At 35.0% G+C, this 21235-nt stretch overlaps 1 protein-coding gene across 1 annotated transcript in view; it reads right to left on the bottom strand.

The window, feature by feature from the left end:
- WDR70 (WD repeat domain 70) overlaps window positions 1–21235 on the bottom strand; it is a 124976-nt gene that overhangs the window by 54163 nt on the left and 49578 nt on the right. The window lies entirely within an intron of this gene.

Genomic DNA, 21235 nt, shown 5'->3' with positions numbered 1-21235 from the left:
TTCAAAATAAGTTGTAATGCCAAAATAGCATTTAAGACACGACAACATTCCAGGTAAGAAACATCACTAAAGTGCATCTGAAGTTTAAGAAAAATATTAAAAAACAAACAAAAAAAAACCCCAAACAAAAACAGTTTTTCTCAAAACTCTCATTTTAATACAGACAATTATTTAGAATTGAAAAAATAACAAAAGGTTAATACACAGGAACTCCACACACATAATCTYCACTGCCACTGGAAATCAAGAGGATGAAAGTATTCAGTCCTCCACGAAGAATGAATACTGCAGGAAACAGGCATGAATGCTTATACAAATTCATAACTTAAACAGATTTCTTAATTATTCTGACATAACAACAACTGAATATTCTACTCTTAATGGCTGGTTATTCTTCARACCTTATTTTTAAAAGCCATTTTAAACATTAATTGTAATATTATTGAAGTTATCTTCCATATCTTCCATTAATCCTGAAGGTCTTCAAGTTCTATTATAAAAATGTTCTTCAAATACTTTAGAAAGACTCATTTATGTAAAATTGTTTTTTTCAAGTTAAGTTTTCCGACATTATTAGGAAAACAAATACATCCTTTCTCTTTTTAGTGGAAAAAGAGTATCTGCCTGGATCTTCACTTTCCTTAGATACAGAAAAACATTCAAATGAGAGAGAACTAAAATACTAAGATACAGGTGGATCCTTTAAACTGTCTTAGATACAAATGTTTTCTCTCCATTTAATATGTTGAGGTCTTTTCCAGATAAAAATTCAAAACTCTTCTGGCATTTAATGCAGGGAAGAGTTTCAGAATTTGGCAAAGGAAGGAAGACCATTTATTTAGAAAGAAAAAATCTCAAGGTTCTCAAGACAACCCCATTTGTTTAGACTATACAAACATTGCCTATGATCCAACAGCACATAATTCACTGGTCTCTAGCAAAGCAAATACAACTTTAACAAAGGCTGCCACTTCTGCAGAATGAGACAAGATACCACAGCATAACATCAGGAACTTCCATCACAGCTACAAGACTAGAAAGGCCACAGAGGTGACATATAATATAGAATAAAGAGAAAAAATTATCTGGGACTACCTCATAGAGGCTACATTGAATTGCACATTTAATGACAGTAATGAGAAATCAGTAACCGTAAGTTAGAATGAAGAAGTAGAATAATCTCCAATTGTCCCTAACGAAGTCAAGATTAGTTTCATTTTTAAAAGTCTTGTCAAATTTGCTGTCTGTAAGGCACCATTTCATTGATCTATTTGGAGCTCTAGCATAAGACACTCAAGTGTCTTAATCATCTCAAGATGATTAGCTTGGGTTTGAGGGTTTGTTGTTTGGAGTTTTTAATTATTATTTTTATTTTAAATGAAGCATCATATTACAATTATGATTAGGTTGATTAGAGGATCTTCAGAGCTTCCATCCTCTACCATTATATGATTGTGATATTCCCTTTCTCGTCTCCTCATGTCAGTAACCACCTCAATCTCCCCACCACCTTTCATTCACACTTTCTCTCGCTGTGATATTTGCTCAAAATTTGTGTCTTTTTCCATTCTCCTTTCTTCGTAATATTAAGTCCCTCCAAAATATCATTTGAATATCCCGTACCTTCAGCTTCTCTTCTTCCTTCCCTGATGACCATCTCCTACTGAAAAGCTCTGTCCTCTCTTAGAGCACACATTCCCCAGGAATGCCTTGGCACACCCCTTTTCAGGTGTACCTGGTAACACTCCCATGTGCAGGGAACTTCAGAGCCTGCCTTTCCTTTTCATTCCACGTGCTTCACAAGCATCTCAAATGTCATTCCAGAAACAACCTCTTGAGAACCCTTTACCATCCTAATTCTCCATTTCTGCTGGCATGAAATGACTTTCCTTARAGCCTTCAGTTTCCTGTTTCAAGGGCTCAATGTCCTGTCAAAACCTCAATYGTTTAGCTACACTAAGAGCATATTCAAACCTTTTCATCATTTTACCTTTCCAGTGTAAAGGAAGAGGAAACACCTGTATACTCTTATAACACACATTTTTAGAAATAATTAACACATTAATTAAAATAAATATGAGCCCTAAATCAGCTGCAATATCAGCAGGCCACTTGAAAAATCCAAGTTATCTGAACTGCTGCTTCTGCTGCAGACMGTTGGCCATATTCCCATACACGAATTAATGCCCTATCTAAAATGCCCACATAGCCTATAGTACATATTTAACATTCTGTCAGTGCTTTTCTAATGTCCCCACATTGAGCATGTGTTTGCTTTTGCTTTGCTGCTACTGGATGTAATGAAAAAGATTTTTTTCCACTAAAGTAGGTATTTTATAAGAAATCACCTATATATTAGTTAYAAATTTGTTCAATCATTCCCAGAGGGCCCTTAATTCTTGAGCTAAGACTGAGCTCTTTAATGTCTTCTTTCACATAATATCATTTAAGCATTTTTAYTCTTTATGGAAATATTTCCTATTTTTATTTTCAAATGGACGTAATATAGCAAACACATCTCATAATACCATGTGCAAAATTTCAGCTTAACATGGTTTCTGACTGAATCACCACCAACTAACATCAGGAGTCATTTGTAAACTATGTGTGTTTTATATTTTCCTTCAGACCAGTGATAAACCAAAGCAAGGATCACTGAGGAACCTTGGACATATATCTTCACTGGAATGAGAGGAGATTTGGTTTGGGTTGGACATTGGAAAGGATTTCTTTGGAGAAAGGGTGATTAGACACTGGAATGGGCTGCCCAGGGAGGTGATGGTACCGCYATCCTTGGAGGTATTTGAGGAAAGACTGGATGTGGCACTAAGTGCCTTGGTATGGTTGACTATGGTGGTGTTCAGTCACAGGCTGGACTCAGCCCCAGAGGCCTTTCCCAACCTAACTGATTCTGTGGCTGGACATGCCCCGGCCATGGCACTCACWGCCCAGAGAGCCAAACGTGTCCTGGGCTGCACCCAGAGCACCGTGGGCAGCAGGGRAGGGAGGGGATTCTGCCCCTCTGCTCCGYTCTGCTGAGACCCACCTGGAGCATCCAGCCCTGGGGACCCTGCAYAGGAGGGACAGGGACCTGCTGGAGCCAGWCCAGAGCAGGAAATTACGCTGATGAGTGTGCTGCAGCATCTCTGCTACGAGGGCAGGCTTGAAGAGCTGGGTTTGCTCAGACAGAAAAAGGGAAAGCTCTGGGGAGACTTCAAGTACTAAAAGGAAGCTTCAAAAAAAAGACAGAAAGTGATTCTAACATGAGCAGATTGTAATAAGACAAGGGGGAACTGTTTAAAACAAAGGAGGAGATGATTAGGATCAATACTAGGAATAAATAATTTACTGTTACAGTATGAGGAACTGGCACAAGTTGCTCAGAGAAGTTGTGGATGCCACATCCCCGGAAATGTTCAGGATCTGGTTGGGCAAAGATCTGAGCAACCTGGTCTAGTGGGTGGCACCCCGGACCTAGGCAGGAGGAGTGAGGATTTGGAATTAGATGACTTCTAAAGTCTCTTCCTACCCAAACTCTTCTGTGATACTGTGACTAATACTCAACTCCTCCCATTCCAGTRAGAAGAAAAGGAGATAAAAAAGAAAAGCAGCATAGAAATCCAAATAATTTACCTTCAGGGAATATTGTCTTTAAATTGACATTATAGCATAAATACTCCAAGAGTGCTTCATTTATTTTCTCCGCTTCTGCTACTGACCCTTAATCAGCACATCAGTAACAGTCAACTMAGGGTACATTATGGAATTATGAGTCTGGAGATTTTTTTTCTGGAATATTTGGTATCATCTCATTATTTCCCCTTCTTCAGACATAATGAAAAAATAAATGAGATTGCATTACAGAGGTTCTATTTTCACTTCCTAAGTTCTCTGAGTTCAGTCTGCTGTTTGTGTTGAAATGAATAAAAAAAATCTACTCCTGCATCAATCAGGCAATTTCTAGGACATTCACTTTCTCTGAAAAAACCTCTTATTAAGAGTACCTTCTCAGATTTAAAAAAGTGGAAAATGAAACAGTAACCCTGTTTTATGCTCTACGTTGCACCACTTAAAAGAAATATAATATTCATATTTATCTGTTGATAGGCAGAACCAAGGGATATTTGAACTCCATTGTAAATAAAAGAAAAACATTTCCTGAATGAGTCTTTTTTCCACCTGAAAATAAACTATGCTTAATGGAAGTTATTCTTTAGTAAAAACTACATAAAAAGATTTTTTAAGAACTATACCTTTAAAATACAGTTGTTTGCTCATTACATCAAGTTTTAATATGATAATCACTGTCACACCAACATTTTTTATTTCTCTTTCATAAATTCCTCTTCAATTAAAATTAAGCCCATGAAAAAGGCTTCACATACACATGTTTAACTTTTTAAATGGTGGATTCCACATCTGCAAAACAGATTTTGTAAAATGGATTTTGTAAAGTTCTTTTATTTGGCAAGAGCAATTCAAAGCAACTTAGAAAAGGAGGGGAATGTTCTTTTGGAAAGGTAATGTGGATATTTTCGTGACCACTGAGAAGTTAAATGACACACAATAAACAACTAATTTAATTACTGAGGTTCAAGGGGACGTTTTGGTGGTTTTTCTCCCCTCAAAAAGTTTTTTCTCTCTTTTCTCCCTTTCTTCTCATGTTCATACAATGTTATTACTAAGTCACAATTTCTAATAAAATTAATTACTGGCAATGCTGCTGCATTACACAAATTATTATAGCTATGTAGCTGCCATTTCCCAGACTGCAAGCACAGAAAATTTCTGTGTCATGAGTCAGGAGGACACTGCCCTAATACAATCTGTGGAAATTCAAGAAGTGAACCAATTCAAACTTCAAAAGCCTGACTTGTCAAATTCCACTAAGCTTTTTAATCTGTCCCACCTCCTCTGCTTCTATTGGACTGGAAAACTCTATTGCACAATGCTGAATGTTAATGGCATTTAATATGTTAATGCACTCTAAATAATTAAGTCTATCCTTACCACTTGAAATACAAAAGAAGCAGAGTATATCACTGTTAAAAGTGCAGATCAAGCTTAATGTAGTACATCTTGTAACCACATTATAGTGCCCACCTTTGTAATATAAGGTTGCAAAGCTGTAACATGTTTCAATATCATTATACAAACACTGTGGCAATGGAATTCATCATCCCAGTACAGGACACCATGCCATCAATGATAGAAAACATATTTTTAAAGTGTAAAATTAAGATTCCTTCTAAAAAAAGGAACTGGTCTTACAGTAAGAGTTTTCTTAAATCTCTTACATAAAACAACCATATGTATGTGGGGAATAAAATTAAGATATTTATTAATATGGTGAAAAATTACCTAAAGCAGTATTTGTAAAGAGGTTAGTTAAGAACTAGCTGAAAAGTTCTGTTAAGATGTACTTCATGCATATGGAGGTGCAACATTATGTTAGTAAAAAAACTTTCACTGTTGAGTTCTTTTTGTCCTCTTTCAACAGAAGTAAGTTATAGACTTCTGTTGAGCACATGGGACCCAACAAGGGTTGAGTCACCTGCCAGGCAATGAAAAGATTTGTACACACAAACAGATGGAGAAATCCAGAGAAACTTTCCATATTTGTTTGGCAGAAAAGCTTCTAAATAAGCTACCTACTTCCAGCATTTGAACAAAATTAAAATAATTTGAACCAGAATACAAAGAAAGTCACATCCAACATATGTAAAATCATAACTACGGAAGGAACTGCCAAAAATATTGACACAACTTAATAATTTATAACAATTCTACTTTTCTGTTACTTAAATAAACCCTAGATGTAAAAAACAAAAAAGAGACATTAAACATAGTAAACAAAATGCTATGTGATATACAGCAAATGGGTTAACCAACTATGAAACTATATTTTTCTGTATTTTCAAATTAAACTGGCAGCCTTTTTTGACAGAAGAAATTACCATCATTTGTATGCACAAGGTACAAAAGTATAAAGTACATCATTTGTATGTACAAGTGCATCYGAATTCTAATTACTAGGGGAGAAGATTAAAACCTAATAACAATGAATGGGAACTGTTCCCATTCTCCATCCTGAATGAACTAAAGAGCAACCAACTAAAAATTAAAATGACACATAAGCATGTCTGAGAGAGAAGGAAGAGTAGGTGTTCTGAATTACTAAGCAAAAATCCCTCTGTTGGCCAATATATGCAACACTGGAGAAAAACTAAATTAGAAAAGGAGACAAAGAGCTAGAAGAGTATTAGCTGGGCTAAGAAACCAAAACTATAGGAAGTAAAGAAGAGGAAAGCGATTGAGGAGGATAAAARCAAGGAACAGAATATAAGGTATCATGTCATGCCAGATTTGGCAGCATGTTCATGAGAGGAAAATTGCAGCAGCAAMTACTAGTGAGTTATGGCATACTGCGGAGCTGGCCAACAGATATTCAGATACAGAGCTACCCACCAATACATCTACAAGACCCTTCTATTTTTTCCCAGATTAAACCACTGGGCCAGGCTAACAATACAAATACTCTTATAGAAAGTAAAAAATTTAAGAGTGAAAACAAATATTCTAGAACCACGCAAGCAAATAACATAATACAAGTCTTTTACATTTTTTAATCATCAGATCCTGTACAATAGTATCATATTTGCATATGAATTTCATATCTATTTCAGCTATTCCCTTCTACATACCTCTTCAAAGATACATCCTTTTGAATTTTGCACATAATTTTTTTTAAAAGTACTTCTTTCAAAACCTGAAGATTCCCTCAAGTATCTACAGATCGGCTCATCAAAATGGCCAGCTCCAAAAYTCTGTCATCCTCAAAGGTTATAGCAGACATATCTTGCATATCATATTGGCAGAGAGAATATACTACACAGTAAAAATCCAATTCAGCATTTTAAAAATTGACATTTATCAACTACCAACAACAGCTGTTAAGTCAAAGATCAAGAAAGAGCATCAAGTCACACAAACTGAAGTATTTCATAATGGATCACAGAAGAAATTCCAAGATTCTGCTCTATACTGTCTTCCCACCTTCACTGTGAATTTTCCATGAATTCCCACTGAATTCACAAAGCAAAATTCAGATAAATACCTTGCTATGCCCAGTCTTCACAGATTGTTAATGCTTTAATTCAAAACAGTAAGTCTCATTTGGGACCTAAAAGTTTTACAAGACCTTTATTTCTTTTCTAAAAATTTTAAGATACTAATGATTTGCTCTGAATGTAATTGCTACATTGGCAAACAGTATAACATATTAATACACAGATCATATACAGAAAAGTCAAGAATGAAAGGAAAGTAAATGACGGAAATTTTTCAAACAAACAAAAGAACAACAATACTACATGACTATTCCATTAACAGTTGCGAGTAAGTTCCAATGCAGTTACAAATGCTCAACAGAATTTTCCTCACATCGAAACAAATACTCTGAATATAAATAAAGCAAAAGGTTTCGTGGGAGAAACTTCAGAAGGAAAAAAAACCTCAGAAGATACAAAAATAACTACTATGGGAAAAAACACACAAGTAGAAAAAAAGGCTGAGATGGAATATGGAAGTGAAAAGCAGATCAATTGTGTAAGACAAAAAAATAAGGTAATTGCTGGACAGAAAGCAGTAGCTGCAGGTATGCAGGCAGTAAGAATCCTCACTCCTTAGGAAGGAGGATTAGTATTACACATACCAGATACAGCCAGTGCTGCTTAGAACAAAATAAATAGAAGAAATCTAAAAACATTTATTCCATTTTGAAGATAGGACAATTGCTAGTCAATGAGGTGGGAATGGGACAAATATTCCCCCTCCATCTCACCAAATCAAACCAACAGCTTAGAGAACCAATGCACAARAATAAAACACATGATAGGGAGATTATGTTATTGAGAGCCCATCTACTGAGAGGAGACTGCACTAAAATGTATTCAAATTCTGTAGAAGATTAATTGGAGGCAAATCACTGAGGCATCAAAAAGCAAACAAACAAAACACCAAAAAGACCACCAAACAAACAAAAAAAAAAAACTCCAATGTAAAAACCAACACACAAACATGCTCCAGAGAACTGTATAAATTCCTAGAAGCATGATATAGAAAAAGGTCTCTTTTAAGAAATGGTCTCCAATTTAAAGGCATATACTGTACTGGAAACAAAGGCTGCAGGGCTCATAGGTTAATAAACAATGATTTAGTTAGGTGTTCCAGTCGATGTTGTTGTGATGGGTTCTTCCTTGAAGAATTTTTTTTCTCAAGTTCAATTCAAGGCAATGAYAATGGATTCAGTTTGCCTCCCTTCCAAAGGCCAATGTACAGACAAAAACTGAATGTGACCACCATGCCCAAGTTCCTATAAGCCTTTCTCCCTTAGTATTTCCTTAAATATTAAACTATTTTCCTTTCATATTTCCCTAAAACACTGAATATATTTGATTGCATTAGTGATAAATCCTTGGGCAGCTAAACTGCACTATGAGAAAAAAGTCTTGCTGGTTTTGAATTACTTTCTTACTGGGACTAACAGCTGATTTGCTTTTTTTCTTGTTGCTGATGTCTTCACATACAAATTTGACTGAAGAAAAGCTTGTTTATCTTTGCATAMACCATCAAGATGACAATCATGGATGTCTGCACCGAAGTGTATAATATCTTCAGTTCAAATCAGCAAGGTAGCCAACAGCAAGTCTTCAGAAAACCATGCATAGAGCAGGTTAGAGAACTACTCCCTTAAGACATTTTATTCYAATGAGTAACAGATTCGGTGATTTTAATGAAGTATATTGAGTGCTCTGAGGAGTCAATATGCTTTTGAATTAATMATTCAAAGTCTTTGTTAATGCTGTGCTATTTAAAAAACCTGAGCACAGGTATTTTACACACAAGAAGTCCTTCATTTACTATTCCAGCAACAACTAACTTCAATATTATTATTTCTATACAGAATATTAGATAAATTACAGGTACTATGTGATTGAGTTCTGAAAGTTGTGACTGTAAAAGTAGATACAATTTTGTGTCTTTTTCCAAATGGGGCAAGCAGGCAATGAACTGATATCTCATCTCCCACTTAGAAAAGATAAAGTGGAATGTAATCAATCTCCCTAGGGGGTACATCTGATTAAGATCAAAGGGGAAGACTTCTGGTAAAGAGCATCTTGACAGTTCAAGTTACTGTCACCTGCATGAATTGAAATGACTCAAGAGCAGTCTTGCATGATACTGCAAAAGGAGGGGTTAATCACTAGGAAAACAGGATGCTTTCTAAAGAGCTGATTAGTCATGGCTATAAAATAGCTTAGGCTCACTTGGATCTCAAGTTTTTTCACTTCATTAAATAACTTAAATTGGAACTAATACTCAACTGAACTCCTCATTACACCAGTGAAAAATCGTCTGAAATTAAAACAGTCAAGCAATCAAAAGCACTCTGAAGCAACACCTCAGCTGACCCTACACGCACAACAATTAGTTTTAACTGGTTTTGCTGTCATCAGAGATCTCACTCAGACACTTTTCTTCAGGTCCATTAGCAACGAACTGCATTCTAACAAAGTTAAGTTACTAAAGGGTGTAAATTGTAAGTCTTCAATCTATTTTGACTTCTGAAGTTACAGAATCTGTTCTAAATAACGCTAAATTTGAATCAGCTGCACAGACTAACTATGCACTCTGGGCTACAGAAAATCTTAAAAGTGAATGAAATTATAAATGAAATACCAATGTTTGTATTTTGTAGTGTAATTGCATAAAAATTTATRACCTACTTACAAAGACAAGGACAAACTGCAACACATAAGGTATATACAAATTCAGGRATTTATATTTTCTGGAATATCCACCAAAGTCTAAGACTTTTCCCTCATCCTCACAGGAATTCAGAAAGAAAAAGAGCATCTCTTCATTTCTTAGCCTCAGAACTCCAGAGTCATGATACAGTCCCACATATGTCTGGATAAYAGAGAGAACATCATGTTTCATATACTCATCATGGTCTGGTCATATCATAATATTGCCACGACTGAAGAAGCCCCTGTATTCCTTTCTTACTTTTGTGTAAAGTTAAAAGTTTGAAGTAAAAGCTTAATAGAACAATAGTATTACATTTTATAATTCTTCAGGATAAAACCTAAGGGACTTATGCTCCCTTATCAGTTATCTTCTCCACATGGGGAAAGTGGTGAGGATTTTGCTGAGTTTAAATCTGTGTGGATATAAAAATAGTAAAGGCAGGACAAAAACAACTTAGAAAATACTTTTAACAACCTAGCTTTCCTTTTAAATAAGAAACCACCACTGAAGTGACTTGTTTCATAGCTCAATTTGATTAAAAAAATCAAATACCTCTGGAGTTTGAACATGTTACTTGTAGTGATCTAGTCTTCTGTTTGCTTGGAGCCCTGAAATTTCTGAACTACCTTTTAGTTCACTGCACAGCCTGCTGCTACCTGAGCAACCTGATCTGAGTTGGCTTTGCACTAAGCAGGGAATTGAAACAGATGACCTCCCAATGTCCTCTTCAACCTAAATTATTCTGTGACACCAGACAACCTGAAAGGATATTTTAACAATGCATGTAGAGCATATGAATATTCCCAGCAGGGACCCATGCTTCCTATATATAAAACTCTATGAAAGAAAAATCTTCTCAAAAGCTAGTAAGACTAGAACAAAGTCCAAAAACACAACAAAGACACACAAATGTCACCAGTATCTCTGACTTTGAGAGCTTCTAGGAAAGATACTGGGAAAACTGCAGAAGCATCAGTTGGCAACTTATGCCCATTGTCCTACATGCTGTAAACCAATGTCTCATGTCTGCACTTCCCACCGCATGCACAAGTAGTGAACAAGTGCCCACTGACACACCACAGAAATCAAATTTTAATTTGCAGCTGACAGCACTCCTGCACAGGTCAACCAAGCAGTAGGAAAATTCTCAGCTAATTGTTTGTTTGCTTTTCCTCAGCTAGAATTCATGGACGCTTCCTCAATAATTCAGCTATTCCTTGAGTGTAAATGTCCAGCTCTACCCTTCCTTTTTACCTGGGGCATCAGCAAAATTTTTAATTCTTATTTTCTTAGAAGCACGGTTCAGAATCACAGAATATCTTGAGTTGGAAGGGACCCACCAGGATCATTGTTCCTCGCAGATCTACACAAAACTAAACTAACTGCACTAAAAGCGTTATTCAGACGCTCCTTGAATGCTGCCAGGCTTGATGCTGAGACCAGTTTCCTCAGGATTCTCTTCCAGGGACCAGCCACCTATTCAGTGAAGAACTTCAGCCTGAACTTCCACTGATGCAGCTTCATTCCATTTCTTCACGTCCTGCCACCAGTGACCAGAGAGATGAGATCAGAACTTCTTATCCACTGCCCCAYCATGAGGAAGCTGAATCCTCCTCTTCTCCAGGCTGAACAAGCTCAGTGACTTCAGCAGCTTCTTTGTACGTCCTGCCCTCAAGATCTTCCTCCATTTCGGTCCCACTTCTCCTGATACACTCTAACAATTCGATGTCCTTACCCTGTGGTACCCAAAGCTGTTTAGCACACCCTGGTTCCACATTCTCACTATATTGTAGGAAGTTTTCCTTTTGATCTAAAATTTTAGTTCTTAAAATAATCTACCTGAAACTGTGTGTATCCTTTAAAAAATGAAGCTACGCAGCCAAAATGTCAGTTGAAAATGCCCTCAAATGTAAGCTCTTACCATTGACTGCATATCTTATTGCAGAAGCTAACATTTCAATCAAGAAAAACTTCAGAAAAATATTAATGTAAACGCACATAGTTTATAAAGACAAAAATAGCTTTACTAACCCTTTTGTAAACATACAGCTTTCAGCAAGGGCCAGTACAGTCATTATTCAAACTCTTCTTAACCAGGCCTGCTCATTTGCTGTGCTCTCTTAATCAGCTCTGCACTGTRTATGTATCTAAAAATAGATAAGTTAGTCTAGGAGAAGCCATCCTCATGGATCTGTAATGGACTTCACACCTTTACACACGACAAGACAAAAAGTAAACTACTATGCCAGTGCAGTGCAATTTACTACACATGTGAGATAACCACACTTTTTTTATGAAGGCACTCTTGTATTACAAACATGTCTCTAGACACAATTTTTCCAAAGACTTAAAATTATGAATTATCACGAGATTTTAAAAAGAGTGACAGAATTTTAACCCTACAAAACCACAGTGATCTCTCTTCCTGCAAAATACCATGGTGCTACACCAAAGGATGAGAACTCTGCTGTTCCAGAGACAGGAGAAACCAAAAAACTCACMAGAATTTAACATAATTCTTAAGCTTCCCTGCTGCAAACAGCTGAATTGCTATGGCTGACATAAAAAATAAAACATCAACTTTGTAAAGATAAATAAAGCAGATATAAAAATCTCCCTAAGTAATTTGATCTTCACAAATGCCAATTCTTTTTTATTTTTACCTCATGCAACTCTTGAGAACAAGTTTTTAGATAATCTGCATGGCATTTCAAGTTTTTAAACAGTAACAGATTATATAAAATACTGCCTAAACCATGTTTGTGTGGAAGCAAAAAATATAATATTTGTGTAAGTAAACACTGAGATGGACATTTAAAACTTCTAACTGACAAGGTATTTAAAAAATAATTTTAATATAATTACTTTATTTTGGGACCAGACACCAGACAATTAGTTCCTTACTCTTGGTGTTCACTTGTGTGCATGCACACAAACATCAGGTTTCTCTGAAACCACAGCATTTAATTGGTTCAATTACCTCTAACTTTCCCAGGGTCTGAATTTTATGGATGTTGCACTAGTCACATACATTTGATATTATGTGTATTATGTATTTGATATCCTGACAGTATTATCTGCAACAGATTATCTGCAACTCTAAGAGTGTGTCCTTTAAATTAATTTTTGATTCACAAAGAATCATTACATGAAATAGAGCTTATYAGGCTCACTACCTTTAAGTTCCCCTATAACATGGCACTAAAYGTGCATGGAATACATTTACGTTATATTCCATATAATGATATACATTGCCAAAAAAAGTGGGCGAATATTCCACATAACTTAACACTTTTGGAAGCTTTGCAATATTTTTACTTTTTCAGCACCTCACACTCTTGAAACTGGTAGACTTAATGAGTACTTCAACTTTCATTTGAAAGCACCATGAACATGAAACACTACGCAAGCTCCAAGTAGAGGCTCAGAAATGTGAAAACAAATAACTAACTTGTTAAATACTTTATTTATTTGTATTTTGAATAAATGGATGTTATTATATATCTACTTGCAGATCTGCTTGGCATTGTCTAAGAAGTTACCATCTGTTTGTTTCATTGCTAAATCATTCATATGAATGTAACCTGATGAAGAGGCTGTTTAAACCAACCCACTGTCTTTCTAACAAAGCAGATGAAGAACTTCCATCATATTCATTCCATCAATCCCATCACAAGATTGCTAACCTTGAGAAGAAGGTTGAAAAAAAAGGGAGCTTGCATGTGTAACAGTTAATTTAAAACTACACTGACTTTTCCCCAAAACATCCAAATCTGTGAAACTAAACTATAATGCTACAGTTTTTCACGTGCATGCTCAGGAGATTATTAATGTCATCTAGATCCTTCTAAACATGGGTATTTGGCTCAAACCTGAGCCATTCTAGAGTCCCTGTGAGACTTGTTACMCAATGGCCAATCTTCATATAAATAAGTGTGAGCTATATAAAATATAAGAGACATCTTTCATTTTCTTGCAGAAGWTTTTAGAGCAAACAAGTCATAGCCATGGACTCAATAAATAAACTCTGGTGTTCTGAGATAGTCTCAGAAAGAACTGGAAACATATATTCCATTTAAATGGCAATTTTGATTTAGATAACCAACAAGAAAGCTACATCATGTATTTTTACATAGGCAACACCTAATGCTCTTGAAAAGGTACAAAAAAATTCCAAAGGAAAAACAGTTCACGCTGCAAGTAAACAGATCCTGGAATGATACATCAACTTATAGTTAAGTAAATTTCAGAATTAATCAGAAAAAATCCAGAATTAGTATAGCTTGAATGAAACAAAGTAGGGTTTTTTTCTTAAAAAAGACACCAGAAAAAGAGTTATGAAGCTAAATTTTACCTCAAACCAAATCTGCTTCAAGTTAAATTATTTGCTAGGTTTTATAATAAACATGTTGATACAATAATTACTTTTTAAAGCCTAGGTATGTACCACCAAAAAAGGGAAGACATCTTTTTTCATAACTGAAACTTTTCAGTATCTGTTTTTCTGCTATCCACTTAATTCAATGTGAATCACACAACAGAAGAAAGCTACAAGTAAGCCTAAGTAAATTATTTATTTTGAAGGGAGAAATGTCTAGTAAGTTGGCCTAGTAAGTTTATGATGACAARAGAAGATCTGCATCTTATCTCACCAGAAGTTCAACCTCAGGAGACTGAAACGTTTGCCAGCATATTCTAAATCATACAGACACCAGTGAATGTGGATCTTAATTGTAGAGATTAGCTGACCAGAAGTTTCCACTATCATTAATGAACTAAACTGAAGAATATTGATCAGATGTTTTCTGTCCTAGCAAACTGAAGATTTCACAAATCACATGCCTGGAAACATTTCAGGAGAAGAAACGTTTCTGAAACCAAAGTAATCCCTCTCAAGAGAAACACATTTAATATAAACCTTTAATCAGCAAATATTTGAATGACCATATAAGCTTAAAAGATTAACAATATTGCCACAAAATGATTGCAAAATTATCTAATGGGGAATGATTCGGAGACAATCATTCAGAGCAAGGGGTGGAAAAATTAGCTAAAAAGTCAATGAGAAATTGGTTGGAAAAACTGTGAAAGCAGACTGATTTTGAAGAAAAAAAAACATAACTAAGAAAAGGAATGAAGTCTTGCCATTAATGTGCCATKGTAACAACTACTGGATCCATATCCTACCTTCAGCTCCACATGGACAGTTCCGCCATCCTCAGAAGGACTACATATGGACTTCTTCCTATCCTCAAAAATCGAGTAACTTTAACAGACACTCACAGCTCAATCCCAAGTCCTTACCTATAAAAAGCTAAATCATATGTACAGTTTTATCATAGTTTTTATCACTGCAAAATCCACATGCCTGTTCCAATCTCATGTTTATTAAAYGGTGTTTTTTGTGTTCATTCGTCAGACGAGTGAAAGAGAAATTTCCTCCACAATTTCTGTGTGAAAGATACAATTTGTAAAAAGTTTACTGCATTTCTTCCTTAATAATCAGTTCATGAATAGCTGTTGACAAAGAAATAATTTCTTTCTCTTATACAAATCTTGTTAACTTTCAGTTACTGGGTCAAGTTATGTCTTTAGCAATTTAAAGAACTTCTAAATGTTGGACATTTATCTCTCTTTCAAAAWTTTTTTTTGCTGTTGCCAAGTTTCTTAATTTCTTTTTCCATAAACTGAAATTTAATCTGCTTTTTGAATCTTCTTGAATTAGCTGAAGTTTCAGGATACATCTCTGACAATTTTCCTTTTCAGTGTCTTCTACTATCCTTTTTAGGCTGATGAAATTGGAACTAGACACAGAATTCAACAGGTATTGCTSAAGCAAAACATTAACATCATATCCTCTAGCAATGCCATTAGTAAAAGTTAACTCTCTGCATGTGCATGGATTTTTAAAAGATGTCTATCTGCTTTTCCACAGCTTCACACTAAGCTTAGACGACATACATATATACATATATATATGTAAGTTTATATACYATTAACCCTTCATAACTTTCAGGAAAATATTCTTCTCTGTATATGATTTCCCATTATGTTATTTTCACCCAGTTCATTAACCAATCTGCTCTCAGTGACTAAGGGTAGATGAGAATCAGTGACTAATACTTAGTGTTCAAGTTTTACTAGAAATATGTTTACACTTTCTTTGATAAAATCTGCTTTAATTAAAATAATTTATAGAAATATAGAAGTTTTGAGGCAATAGTTCAGCCTTACGCAATTGCATTAGAAACATGCTGTTCTGATTACTTCAGATAACCAGTTTTAAGATCTCTTCCTATTAATCAGCCCAGCTGATAGATGACAAATATCTCACATGTATTTACAAGATTAATCCTTTAAAAGTCACAAACAAAACTCATTGGAATAACCAGAAAAAATTTCAACAGATTTTGGAATGTAATTTACTGTTTATTACTTACTAATGGATACTATACAAAAGTTTATATAAGGTTTTATTAAATAAATAAGAGAAGCTTCTTTCACAAAAACCCATAGATAATTTTTACGGTACTTTATCTGACTTGTGGAACAGGATTTATCAGCCTGAAACAGAATTTTCTGAACTGAAAACTTTTCCAGGCTGCATTACCTTCCAGTGAAGCCATGTACCTCTGAAACCACTACCAGCTGAGAAATATAACCTCAGGCTGCTCCAATTCATTCCATGGAAAATGAAAACCATCCGATATACATCTCTAAACAAGCAACTTAGCAGTGGGATTTTAACTAAAACATATATTTATATAACATGAGGACCCTGATAAGAGGAACAATTTTAAATTTCATTACTCAAACAATGAAATTACCTGCAATTCTAAATGTCAAAAATCACAGAGTTTTGATCTATAGGATATTAACTATCATTAGTCTTTACTGTGTGGTTTTAATACGGAACCAGATTTGAACATTAATCATGGCAATTTAATTTTATTTTCTTAGAAAGAATGCATATTTTATCTTTGTAAGGAAATGTGCCAAAATAAATCCTTGTCTACCCTACTTCACTTTCTTATTATCAAACAAAAACATTTTGCTTAGTTTACTAAGTCTATCGTACTTCCCATTAGTATTAGAATAATCAAAGAATTTTGGTCATTTGAACAAGATGCATATCTCATGAGAAAATAGTCCTTTAAATTGAGTTATTGGTTGAAACTACCAGTGAATACTTGAGTAGAAAGGATTTCATCTTTATACAATAAAAGATGTAATACATTTTTCATGGGAGAAGAGAGGAGAGGGTACTGCCAGTGAAAGATACTTACAGAAAAAAGTCACCACAATGGAAGTATCTTTACTCAACAACCAGTATACGACCCAAAACCATGGCAAGTTTCCTACCAATTCTACAAACAGCAAATTCCTGTCTTCTTCTCTATCAAGTTGATTTSATGGAAACACTAGAAGTCCCAATCTCCCATCATTTCTATTCTGGCAGAAGTTACCCCAGACCTGCTAACAGAATTGCTCAAAAATATTCTATTTCCCAGTCCAGACAGGCCAGGAYCAGAGAAGTTGTAATAGTAAAGCTTTTCCAGTTTGACAGAAAGTGGTTAGGAAACAAGTTGCAGGGAAAGCTTATTCATGTAACACAAGAAGAGCACAGYACAGGTGAGAAGTGAAATACTAAGTGTTTTGGGTTAAAAGAAGAAAATATATGCACCAAAACTTATGCCTTCCCATCCTAAGCTAAGAACATTGTGATTACCTAGCAAAAGCTTTTGAAAGCTTTGTCCCTTCTTGCTCCACTCACTGCACAGTTCTAAAAGTAGCAAACTGTTCAGAAAGTACTGAAGTACTGTGAATACTTAAATTCTGTGCTAACCAGATAAACCAACCAAATGTTTAATGTGTAAACATTTCACCTGACACACAAAAACACTTTCAAGTTTTTTGCTGTAGTAAAAAACTTTACCTTGGAATAACTAAAAATAAATCACTGAACAGAACTCTATTCTTCTACATTCTAAATTAATTCTGAAAATTTGCCTAAACTTCAATGTTGTACTGGGAATAAAAGCATATCCTAAGAATCTTGAAGAAATCTTCAAATTTCAGAATTTCATCTTCTAATGGAATATTGTACAGTAAGTAAATATATTTGTGTACACACACCTGTATATCGAAACAACTTGGCAGGAGTTATTTCTTCTCCTAGGAGGGAAGTCCAAGTTATGCTATTCCTCTGGCAAATTCAGTTGTTTTGCCACAAATGTTACTTGCATTCCCTACCCTATAAAGCACCAGATATAAATGCAACTAGATATAATTCAGGGTGACCTTTTTGATGAGTTAGTACTTTGGACTCTAAAGCAGGTCCTATRCTCTATAGCATGCAGCTTATTTTAAGAAGTAAATACAGAAACCACRCAAAAGCATAAGCCTGAGACTTTGCAATTAAACAAAAATTTTTAAATGATCCCCCAGATGAAGGTAAAACATCAGTAATTATTTTCAAGTATGTTTTTTTCAACTAGCCTTCAAATCTGTGAAGACAGATGCAGTGTTGAAGCTTAGATTGTAACAAAAGTTTATACAAACACCTCGGTGGTAGCCTTGGCATTGCTATCTTACTGTCCTCAGCAGTTATCAAAGCTGCAGACAGACCAGTGTTAAGTGTACTTATTACACACAACATGTTTCAAACACTGAAGGCATTAGGACTATTAATATTTATTCAAAAACCTTCTTCAGCGTTGTACTTTGGTACTTTTAAACAAAACAAGGACAGTGAACGTAACAAGTTTTATCATTGTATTTCTTGAAATAATTCAAAATATTCAGAAAAATTCATAAATGCTGCAAAAGCACAAGACAGTATAATTACACTTACACTAAAMCATACAAGTCCAGACTCAATTCTCACATATGTTTTCATACACACAGTATTACTGAYATGTAAAAGCATTAAAGAAAAGTAAAATTATAGCTTAAGTTCTCGAGTTGTCAAAAATGCTGCTCCAGGCCTCGGCAGAGGTCAACCAACTCTAGGGTTGTATTCACTTTATATGTAATCAGCTTAGGCTGAGCTGCTGCCAACCTGGAATGAGCACAGAGTAYGTAACCTGAAGCTTAGATTCTATAATTCCAGGAGAAATGCCATATAATCCCACTTTCACAGCTAGTGGACCTGTCCTTCATAGCTCAGCCAAGCAGGCTGGAGATATGAAATCTTGTACTCTCCTGAGAACGTACTACCACATGGAAAAAAATCTAACGAGCAAATATGTGAACTGTAACAGGTGACTTGGCTCTAAAGCTTATGGGGCACAGATTTCATCAATTAACGGAAAACAGAAGCATCTGGGCTGAAGGGAGCCTGCCAGTTCAAGAAAAGTGGAAAGCACTGTGGCAGTAACTGATTGTTCCATGGGCAGTGAAATTGACTGCTGGCCATCTCCAGCAAGGCTACTGCAGACCTTACTCAAACCACTTTTCTGTCAAGCTACCAAATTTCATGCAGTTCTGAGCCTAATAAAAGGCTAGTTAAGAGAAGTTATACACTGATAGCTRCACCCGAAACAAGGCAGCTACTGGGAGAAGATAAGACAGAAGGCATTCTGGCATTCTAGATGCATACYTACTTAACAGGATAGAAATAGTTAACATATGAATACAGAAAGGTGGCTGAGATCAAAGTCATCATGAAACAGCAGTGCTCACTAAGATACATCAAATTTCAAAAGCCCCTAGTAGCATCTAGGACATCACAAATATTCTAAAGGAGAGAAAAAATGTCCCAACAGCAAAGTTGCAAACAGCAGATATAAGTTATGCAAACTACTCATCCTTCATTAACTATATTTTGCTGCTTGAAATCACAAAAGAGACACAGAGAATATTTACTAAGCAAAAGTATATGGTTAAAACAAAGTCATAGAGCAGATTGCAACACTAATTTGACAAAAGACTAAGAATTCAATTGTTCCTTAAATGAAAAATTCTGTTTCTGAWGATTTGAAGTAAAGATACTTCACTGAAATAACTTCATCTATTTAATTACCGATAGAGCTACACTGAAGTTGTCCCTAGATAACTTATCAAAGAAGTCAGTTTGTGATGCAGTAAATATTCTCTAGGATATCTTTTAAAGAATATGAACATTAACTTAACTTACTAGAGAATGAGAGAGGAAAGATTTGTGAGAAGAATGCTGTACAGTAAACCAGCTGTTAATCAACCACAACCTAAGCTGCAATGACAAATCATAAAGTTCATGACTCCTAAATTTCAAGTTTGGCTGCGATTCTGCTTCTAAAAGGAAAAAAATATGAGTAGGGACACAGAACACCTGTTGCTGCAACATTTAATATCAGTGACCTTTCTTGCTTATTCACCCAGCACTACCTATCATATTTGTGATAAGAAAACATCCAAATAACAAAAGCAATATTATTCATTTCCTCTTCCTTCTTTGTTATTACATAGAAATCAAGTGGTATTTTGGAATAATATAAACAAGGAGTTAGTTACGTCTTAAAACAGAGGGTATTTTTAAAGGTCACTCTGCTCAGGTGTATTTCCAGAGAGCAAAATACTTTTTTAAGACTTTCTAATTTCCAAAACTTTTTTCTTTACTTTTAGGCAATGTATTAATGCTGGCATTTCTGTTACCATCACCTCTAATGCAGTACTGTAGATTTAATCAACATACTGCCAATAAAATGAAAGATCCTTGCTTTAGTAAGTCAAAACAAGCCTAGTAATGTGGCAAAGGATTTATAAGAAAGACGAAGATAGTGTTGATCAAAAACTGTATCTGAACCTTCTCTAGAATGGCAAGGARTACATGCAACGGAAAGGGAATGCTCATTCAGGAATAGTTATGGGATATTTGAAGTTCTAGGCTGCAAAATTCCCTAAATGAAAAAAGACAGCTTATTCAAGAAAATGTTTCAATGAAGTTAATATCAGTTCTGATGAAAGCTTTGTGTATATGTTTAAAAACAGTGAAAAGTTGATACGAATGAATGAATGAATGAATGAATGAATGAATGAATGAATGAATGAATGAATGAAATACTCTCAAATTCATTAAAATCAAAATTATCTGTAATGCAAACTTCAGAATTACTGAACTTCCATAGAGAAGATAATTGCTTTTCTATGTTTGTCTTTTCTTTTAATGTAATTTTGTTCTCATCACCATGACATGCTGTAAAGTTCAAGCATGGAGAATATGAGAATTCTCATATATAATAATCTATGCACAAGATTTAATCTAGTTTAAAAAATACACTCAAATTAATATCTACTTGAGCTAGATCTCTAGGCTAGTGCTATTCATTCATACACTAACAGTTAATCACCAGATTACTGACAGAACTGACACCTTTCTTACTTCCTTCTGCAACTAAAAGCTAATAAATCCTTAACAACCTGTAAAAGCCCAAGAAAATGA

This window comes from Malurus melanocephalus, unplaced genomic scaffold, assembly GCF_030028575.1.
Source record: "Malurus melanocephalus ecotype Western Australia unplaced genomic scaffold, MMel_1.1 scaffold_41, whole genome shotgun sequence".
NCBI lineage: Eukaryota > Metazoa > Chordata > Aves > Passeriformes > Maluridae > Malurus > Malurus melanocephalus.
Note: the sequence above shows the minus strand (reverse complement) of the source record. Positions and strands in the feature narration are given on the sequence as shown.